This window comes from Anopheles marshallii, chromosome 2, assembly GCF_943734725.1.
Source record: "Anopheles marshallii chromosome 2, idAnoMarsDA_429_01, whole genome shotgun sequence".
NCBI classification, from domain to species: domain Eukaryota; kingdom Metazoa; phylum Arthropoda; class Insecta; order Diptera; family Culicidae; genus Anopheles; species Anopheles marshallii.
The window spans coordinates 3,770,433-3,780,576 of NC_071326.1; positions in this window are offsets into that span (position 1 = coordinate 3,770,433).

Consider the following 10,144-nt stretch of genomic DNA (forward strand, 5'->3'; position numbering starts at 1 on the left):
CTCTGCTGGCTACCAGAATAGTATACTTATATTCCGTTCAGTACTGCCATTTAGGAGTTTTAAAAGAGTCTTCCTCGCAAGATATTAAGCATAAATGTTCTTAAAAACGATGAATTTGCATGAAGAAGTCTTTACAAAGTTCATTCAGCAGCCTTTTTCTTTGTGTTGATATCAGTCTCTTGTGCCTCATTTAAGCTCCCATCGCTCGATTAATTGAAGAATTGATTGAAGAAGAATAACAGATTGTAAGAACAATTTGCTAGTTTCGTCTGTTTCGCGATTTGAATACGCTTCGACCTTGGTACAACCAACCAACACAATTTAAATAGCCAAGAATCTCTCACTTGATTCACAGTTTGAGTTATTTTTGTATAGTCGAGTTTTTTTTTGGTTCAAACGCTCAATTTGTGTAACATTATTTGTGGGATCTCCAGGAACATAGATGGCCATTTTGTAACCTGTTGTGGATCAAGCATTAAGTTAAAAGACGCTCGGGGGATTAATGGACGGTTCTAAACCATGTAAACATTTAGCGAGATTCGCTTGTTTTAATTATCACGCAGAGAAGAACAACAACAACCCGTTTAACTGTTTGTGCGTTTGTACCCAATTAGTGTACGAAGACGACGAACTCGCCGTGCTTTACAACTGTACGGCCATGTTTTTGAAACAAACGTTTATTGTTTTCGACCTGTTCCTGCTTGTTGCTACGGATGTCGTTGTTCGTGTCGGTGAAGTAACACATACTGCGGTCGGAAAAGCCCAAGGGGCCAAGTGAGTACCGGGAGGAAAAGTTCCATCCCCCCTCCGTACAGCCTACGACCATAAGAAGATGAGCGTTTGCGTTGATGTTCCGTTTCCGAGCAGCATCGATCAATCTCGTCATACTTTCCAGCCAAAAGCTCGACTACATTCTGAAACCCGTATCCGGCACACACCGGTAGGCGCAACGTGTGATGTGGAAATCGATTCAATTTGCAATGCGAGCAGCATCGAACAAAAGGACGGTAGCAATAACAAGCAAACCTCGTCTAAATCCCCGGGAAATGCTCTAGGCCCGCGCCGTGTGGCTTCGCGCAACAGCAAACATCAGCGTGCATCATTCGAATTCGGCGGACGGGAAGACTCAGGCTGCCGGAAGAAATAAATTGGATGTGCACGAAAAATAATAGCGCTAATGCAGAAACATGACTGCTAACGAGAATTAAGTGAGTTGCATCGGAACAACAATAAAAAATGCAACACAAAAACACCCCAAACACGGAGCGCTCGTTGCAATTGTCTGCCTTCACGCCAAGGGCTTCAGTGGCAGTGAAGAGCTCTGCCGGGGAGCAGCACGTTCTTCATCGTCGCTTTCCATTTCGCCTTACCCATGCCGTATGTAACCGTGGTGCATCGAAGGGTAATTGAAAGATTTGATAAAATTGCCAGTTTCAGTTTGGCTCAAAAGTGGCTCAAAGCCGATGGGTCGGATGATTTGTCTGGCCCAGGGTCGTCTTCCTCATCGCACCTCTTCTGCTTGACGACACACCCCGCTTTGGTGAGGTTTTGTGTAATCAAAGGTTACAACATTACAGCCCCCTAACCCCCCACCCCCTCATCCCCCTCACCCCCTCATCCCCCTCACCCCCTGGACTTGTGGGACTGTGAATTTCGTGAGTCTAATAATAAAGAAAAACGATCAACGGAAAATGCACGGAACCGGGAAGGCGTTCACTGAGCATTGACTTCTGCTTTCTTGTCGGGATGGGAATGAATGAGCGGAACACTGTCGATGTACCGTAAATCAAATGCAAATGCATTCTTTTGGGAAACAAAATGTTGCCCCCGCGGCACGAAACAATTCGGCAGATCGATTCGGGCTGATAGGGAGCTGCTGTTACGGCACCGCTTCTTGGATGGATGTCTTTTAAATCGGATTGGATAAATCGTTAGACAACGAGAGTTGATTATTGTGTCTGAGCGAAATTGGTCGCTACCAGAGCTACGTAATCGCAAGATGGACCCCATAGAACATTGCGATTGTGTGCGAAAGGGAGCCTTGTTGTCGTAATTATGTCTTATCTAAAAAATTATCTACTGCAAAAATGCTAAAGAGGCCTAAGAAAAGGCTTATCAATCGTGTATATTTTCTTGAAAGTTTAGACGTAATGAAGTTCCAATTACGTAACAAAGTGGGGTACACATCCCAAATGTCGCAAACTCCTCTTATCAAGTTCTTCTCCTATTAAATCCAGTAAACAGACTATCGCTTACACACCACAGCAAGCAAATGCGGCGACAAGGATAAAAATGCTCTTCCCTTCCATTACGTTCGCTCCCGAAAATCTTCCAACATTAATTACTCGGGGTGTAATTTCATTTTACGGCTTAACTTGAACCATTTCGCCCAGACGCGGGCGAAACACGTAAAAGTAAGGTCGGATCGGTTACCCGTTTACCGTTCGAGTTCACCGCCATGGCAACATGGAACCGATCGAAACGGGCGTCAAACCGTCGGTGGTAATTGAGCTGCAACTGCTGCTGATGCTACCGGTACGGTGTCAGAAAATCCGGCAAAACCGTTCATTAAGACGATTGATGGTGAAAATTGCATTACCGCTTCCGCTGCTGCCGGGTACGCCGGAAGCAGTAAGAAAATCCACCAGATCAGTCGCATCTTTAGCGGAAAATGGAAGGATTAAATGCTCCCGTGGAAATCGAACGTTCGGTTCGTGTCTCGTCCACCCAACGACGCTGCCTCACAGTGATTGACGTTGATGGCAGATTGTGACACGCACGCGGTACTCCAGCTGTTGTGTTACACCGCTCAGGCTAAGCTCAATATGGCCGGTACGGTACGATTAAGTCACCATGGCCGGGTAAATGGTAAAGGCCAGCACTGTCTTATGTGTCTGGCTGTCTTTGGTTGAACGTATGAAGAAGATCACTTTGAGCAAGCCTTTTCGGGCACCAGCAACACATATTCCCAAAACGGGCTCGGTACACCCTAACCTCAACTCTGTTGCAAATTATGTACAGCACGTGTACAAACCTTGTGCTTGTTCGTCTGAAACCATATATTTGTGAGCATATTGATGCACCATTTAGTGTGGTTGGATAATTTTTTTAACCTCACAACGAAAAAAAAAATGGAAGATGCTCGGAAGCCGTACCGTGTAAGGGAAGAAACATCGCTTGAAATAGCGTTTTGTGTGACGCAGAAAAGATTGCACCGTGTGGAAAGGGCAGAAATAAAGCTCCGAAGCTTATGGAGCTCCAATGGCTGTATTTACACCAGAACCAGAATGTCTTTTACGCCCGGTGTCGACCGGACGCAAAAAATATGCTGCTTAGTCTGTCAAGGAAATCTCTCTTACCAACACGCCAGGTTCACGCCGGGTTGACACTTGTTGGCGCACTGTTATGGCCCCGATAGAAGGCAAGGGTTCCTTTAGGGTTGGTGTATCTGACATGGCGAAGAATGCAATGTTAAAGATTTTGCGGTGAAACTTTCTGAAACCCGAGCGAAGTGTTGCCCTGGAGGGCTTTATAGGGCGGGGTTTTGTACGAGATTGGGTATTGGGTTGGAAAAATGAAATCAATTTCCGACACGGACACCGCAACGAGAGTGAGTGGTTTTTTTTACTCATTTTGTATCTTTTTTAGTAGCTGCAGTGAGTGCAGCACCGAGGGGACTTTAAATCCATGCCAAAGTCGAAAGGAAAACCACAGCATCCCGAAGGAAAAAGGCGTAGAATTAAAGGTGGTGGGGATGTAAAGCTAATTCTAACTTACGCTTGCGGTAAATCTGTCTTACAAAGTAACGAGTGTAAGATAACGAGATGGAAGATAATGGGACAAGCGACACTTAATTCAACTACACAACTTGAGCTAACCTATGAAAGTTGTTTTATCATCGTACTGCAAAAGAAACCTAAGGAAGAATGATTTGAAATAACATGTTTAACTTAATTAAACCAAATGACTTTAACAAAATAGAAATATAAGATAATTTAATTGCATTAAATCAATACAAAACAGCTTGTTTAAAACATAATTAATGGATATGTTGATGATATATACGAAATGTAACGCATCGCGTAACGCGTTACTAACAAACTTAACGAAACTTCTAACGAAGGTATGCAACAATTAACTTGTTGATGAATTTAGTGAAATTTCTTGTTAATTTATGAAGCTTTCTAACGCTTTAAAACCTACTTCTAAACCCGATACATCAATGGACGTGCAGCTCTCTATCGGTGCGATGAAAATTCTACCAATTTGAAGAAACTAGTTTCCAAAGAAAGAAAATCTTTCCCACTTCGTGCCGTGCCACACCGTGTTCGCTGACAAGCGCACGTAAGGAATAAAACACTTTCGCAGATTCCGGTCGAATATTAATGAACGAGCGTGGAAAAGAAACTCCTGCCGGTGGAGACTACCCTCACCCATCACCATTTCTTCCACCCAGGAAGCATTTGCAAAGATTTATGTTGCGCGCTGTAGTTTGTGATGGCCGGTGGTAAAGTTTTTTCCCCACAACAATAAAAGTGGAAAGCATCCCGTGTCCTGCCCGTCCCGGTGGAAACTAAACGTCCAACAATGATTCAGGGTTATCTTTAGCCGGTGGGCATTTGGGAGGTACACTGACAACTGGTAGCGCGTTTATCCGTCACTGCTCACGTCCCAAACTGTAGACGGCACTCGAGAGAATGTATCGAAATGGGTGGAAGAATCCTTCCGGGCTGGATGGTGGCCGGCGGTTGCAGTGGTTTCGTAAAACGAAAAATCATGTTTTCTGGCGTCAGAAAAGACAGCAGTGAGGTTGCGGGTTAAGATGGCCATCTTTGTGTTTTGTGTACAGAGAAGCTTTCTTTGTCTGGGCGATAGCGCCAGTGGATGGTACAAATAGAGCGATAGCAGATAGAATTATCTATAAAAATAAAACGCACGATAAAGTAAGCTGGGCCGAAGCGTTCCCCTTCTGGGAGTTCGTTGGGTATTTGGGAAGAAAATTCGTTTACTTTATAATGTATTTCCTTTCGGATTGTAGCACGCAAATCAAAACCATCCGTGTACACGTCCAGAATAGAAGGAAACGCGGAGAAAGACCACGCCAAATGAAGGCAAATTCCTGCGAGAATTACAACGAGATTAATTTTACAGCCCTTTTTCCCTGCAGCGGTATTTTACCCAGCCGAAGTAAACGAGCTGCGCCACAAATCCACCATCATCTATCGCATCGCTTGATTAAACATGCCGCTCGTGACTGGGGTTGGGCCGGGGTTCGAAAACAGCGGACGCCACAAAAGATCGTTCAACTCCCCGGGCAGGTCAGCCGATCGCCGACCTGTGCAGTTGCGATGACTTCTCGACACATACGGTACGCACGGGCGAACAATGGAGGAAAGAAAACGCCATCTCCACGCACGTGAGAAGCTTACGTAACCGTGTGCCTCAAATGGCTGGGCGGCCACGCACCGGGCAAGTAAAGCGCCTTTTGCGAATTGGCAAAAGGTGATTAGCTATACGTTCATAAGGCAAGTCCAACGGTCAGAATGATCCAACAGGTAAGGCGGGAGATTGGGATTCTGTGTCGGGAAAAAACAATTTTGGTATTTGGGCAACACACGGCAACCGGTTTATTGGTGAGGATGTGAATGCAGTTTAATTGACATTTGGCAAAAGCCATTCCGGCTGGGGGGCTTTTCGAGATTACCCGCACAACTGGTTCTGAAACTTCTGCCCGATGCTTCTTTGTGTGGTTGTGTTTGCTTTTAAGAGGAATTATTGCTCTTTGAAAGATCTTTTGATGGCACTTCGAAAGAAAATTCTCGTATCTGTAACTAACGATTGGATACTTTACGAAACTGACGTTACTCGTTACGCTGTAACGCATGAAACTGTCAATTTTGAATTTAGAAATATTCGTGATAATTTTAAGAAAATTTCTAAATAAACTTAATTGAAGTTAAACACAAATGAGTTAATCATATTTTGTAGAGTTATGCCTGAATTGCTTATTTCCAACCATTAAACTGTATTTCCAATTCAAATGCCTAAACATCACACCATAAGCCTGCAGAAGAGATTAAAAAAAAAGCTAACAAACGGATGCAATTAAGCGATGCAATCAGGTGCAGATTAAATTCCACAATCACCAACCACAAATTCCCAATCAATGTGCGGCTTAAAATCGGCACAAGCAAATCGTTTCGTTGTCGTTGAATCGATTATTCCCACTGGGGGACACTATAGCCTTTATGTATGTGTGTCTGGTAGTGTGATTCCCCATTCACTGTCCGGGGAGCAACGGCACGATAAGTATGACGAGTGACACCCCATTGGGCGCATTCTCGGTCCGCTGATATCCTGCTGGAACAATGAACCCTTTGGCATATTTCCCGCCCAGTGCATTGTGCACCGTCGGCATAAATGAAAACCCAACGACGGATATGCGCAGTCCCGCAAGAGCGCGAGATTGGTTCCGATTTCCGGTGTTTGTTTCCGCGGTCATGTGATGTGCGATGGTGTCCTTGATTTTCCCATCCACACTCCCCACCCCTCCCCCGGTTCGACACGGTGAACTACGGAGATGCGCACGAATTTCCTCATCAGCGACAGGCGGAAATTGTGCTGCGACCAAGATGACACTGAAGTGGACGAGAGCGACGTGTTGCTTCATTATCTGTGACCGATGATTATCAATCGCACTTCTGTTACGGCCCGGTGGACCTGACGCCATTGAGGATGCTTTTTCGCTGGTGCCATTACTTCGAGGGGGATGGGCTTTCGTTTGTTGGCGGTTTTGCTGTGCCACAACCGGTTTGTATGCTGTGTGTTCGGTTCGGCCAACGCCATCGATAAACCGGCTCACAAATGGTGCTGTCTCGCCGTATCCGCTTCAGCACACCGGGCGGAACCGGTTGCTATGGTGCTGCCTGTTTGCAGCCCATTGCCAGCGTGAGCAACCGATGTCGCGTCACCGTTGGAGTTGAGACTTTTCCAAGTTCAAGGTTGAGCTAATGAGCCAAGGGTTACCGAGGGATGCATTCGATCCGTCCTCGACCATGGTCGGAAGGTGAACGCTGTGCATCCATTATGGCATAAGGGAAGGACACGGAGACTCACAGAGGGTGAGGCATCGCGATATGACCGTGTTTGATTGCTATCTGGGTTGTTGTCTGTCACACTGAAGTGAAACAACGACCAATGCCAGCGTGATACGTTATTAAAAACCGTACGTCAATTAATCTCTTCTAGGTTTTAGTTTGGTCGGATCATACCCAGCATAAATCGGATCTCGGGATTTGGGGATCTCTTCTGTCAGATTCAGCTCGGCATTAGACGCCAACCCCAACGGCAACGTCACTTAAACTTTTATCCGAAATCTAACCCACTTTAACCCATTTCAATCTCCACGCAGAGATGGATCCCTGTTTGTGGGTGGTCATTTTTTTTTTAATGTCACTTGCTCGTGACTTCCATAAACGTACGCAAACACGGCAAGCCGCACTTGTGTACCCGTCGGAGGTCATCGTTCGCGGAGCCTTTTTCTCTGTCCCGTTTTCTTCGCATCTTTCGCATTCGGTTCACGCGCGAGCCCCGCAAAACGAACCCCCGGCCCGTGTGTTTTGGTGTTTATTTAGCATGAAGCATTAAGCAGTCATCTACCCGATTGCGGTCAAGCCCGGGGGTGGGTGAGATGGGGTGCTTGGGACTAACTGTACATTTATTTTAGACACCCCATTTTGACGCCGCCGTCATGACAGCTGACGAGGAACGGTCCCCCGAAAACCGGGATTACTAGACGAGCGGAGAACCCCGATGACCTAGAAGCGGGCGTAAACAAACAAAGCTCGGGACACTGGCGGGGTGGCGTTTTCCATCCGCCTTTCTAGGACAACTAAACGTCCCGAAGGTGCGTTTCTGGAAATGCATCGAACTAAAAGCACCCTTCTAGTGGGGTAGCAAAACCGTCCCGAAATTCATCTGCAGAGGGGTGATTTGGGGACTGACAGTTTCACTCGTAAATTGAGCGCCACCAGAATCAAATCACTCGAACTTTGCATTTTTATTGACATCCCTGTCAGGATCTAATCGGGGTCGATTCACTTTCAGCCGCGTTTCACTCATTCTGAGTTCATCTGGAATGGCGATTTGCTTGTTGTGTGTGTGTGGTTTTTTTTCGAAGGTGAAATAGAAACTTATGTAAATTTATGCAAACTGAAGCGAAAGTTTTTCTACCGCTTTCGTTAAACTGTGTGGAGGATTTATGCAGGAAAAAAGCAAGAGTTAGATTAGGAAGTGTTTAAATAGGACAAAGAGCTAACTCTTCACATCCGGAATGGACACAAAGCGATGGAGGCATACCGCTCAATAGCTATTAAAGAATGCCTCTAGAAGATTCTCTTTGTTTTGTTCCTCAACAATTTAACCTCTACTTCAACTTGAGGTGGAGCTTTAATTAGACGATTCTGATTGTATCTCGAATCGAGTCTCGTTAAAATCACTCGATATGTGTGTGTGTGTGTTTCAAAGCTGTAAAACATCTGTATTACAAATTCGTAAACCTCACACACAACTCAATTATTGCAACGTGTCTTGTCCCTTGGAAAATCCCGCACTCTTCCCATCCGTTGTCCTCTTGCGCGTCTGAAAAACAGAATGGCGATTAATATCACGGTGGTGATGATTTATCTTGCAGCTCGGCATACCCGTAGAACATTCAATTTGGCAGCGTCATCGATACGGTTCGAGCAATTTATCAAATGGCTGCTGCCAGCGCGATCCAGAACACTTTGTTGCAATTTATTTCCGCTCGTGTACGGCGATGGGCGTTCGATTACTGCTCCGGTGGATGGATAAAGGCGGAGAATTTAATAAAAACAATAAACAAAAGCATAGCACATCATGTATCATATTGCGTAATGCGAAATCGTTTGTTCGCAATTATTGTGATAATTTGTTACGGATTGTGAACGTGATGCCTTTCGTACCTTCCCAGTGGTCTTTCAACACTCCCCAGTGGATCCACCGTTCGTTGGAAGCTGATAATTAGGTTACGTAAGTAGAAAGACGAAAAACACAACAAGATAATTCCTTTGTTTCAACTTTCAGGACTATCGGTGGCTTGGTTTGATTCCCTATCCGGAATATTGAATAAAGTGTATGGCCAAATCATTAGCAGCGACATTCAACCGATGCGAGATAATGAGTAAATCATAGGGTGCGATACTGTTTCTGGAATGGCATTAAAAAGAACTGAGCTCCACTAATTGCTCTTCCGTTGCGAACAACTCTCCCGGTGGAACCGTCCTTCATCAGTCCATAATTAAGCCTGGAATCATCCCTCTACGCCGTATTCTTTCGCCAGGTATCATGTGGAAGAACCCAAACGAGCAGTGCCCGGTTGGTGACCAAAAGTTTCCGAAGGCAAGTTTAACGCTTCGACACTTTTGTGTTGTGTGCGGCAGATGGGACAAACACAATACGGTGGAAAAGTTTTATCGGCAAAGTTGAAACGTTAAGCAAATGCAAGTTTCATACGACAACAGCATTCGATTGGTGGGAGGATGTGTATGTGTCCTACGGGCGGATATTTTCTGACACTTTCAAGTGTCTTTTCCTCGACAGCGATGGTGATGGTGATGATGGTGATGATGGCATCGGTGATGATGTGCCATAGAGTTCAGCATAAAATGGACAGTAAATACTTTTTATGATAAAATGATAACTTCACTCTGGCCGGAAGCAGAAAGGCTTGGCACCGTGTGAGGACTTTTCGGCTGGAGTTGGAGTTTAAACTCCAATCACATTAGAGTGTGCGGTACGCAGAAGTTGGATTGAGTTTATGTTAAACAGATTGAAGTGCTCGGGAAAAGTGGACGGTTTATTTCAACTTGTCAACAACTCAACAAACTGCCCACCTACGCCCCGTCTGCCGCATCACCACGTTATCAAGCCCTTGCAAGCGTATCAAAGGGACACCAAGTGTGCGGGTGTGTGTATATCTCTTTTGTGTCTACGCCTCTGCGCTTCAAACCATGTTTTCGGGTGTTCCCTCGGTCCGCTTGTCTTAAGTTATTCTTTCATTTTCCGAGCAAACTGTAACTCGATTCAATTACCACGAGACACTCGGTTTCGCAAGGCCCCAACC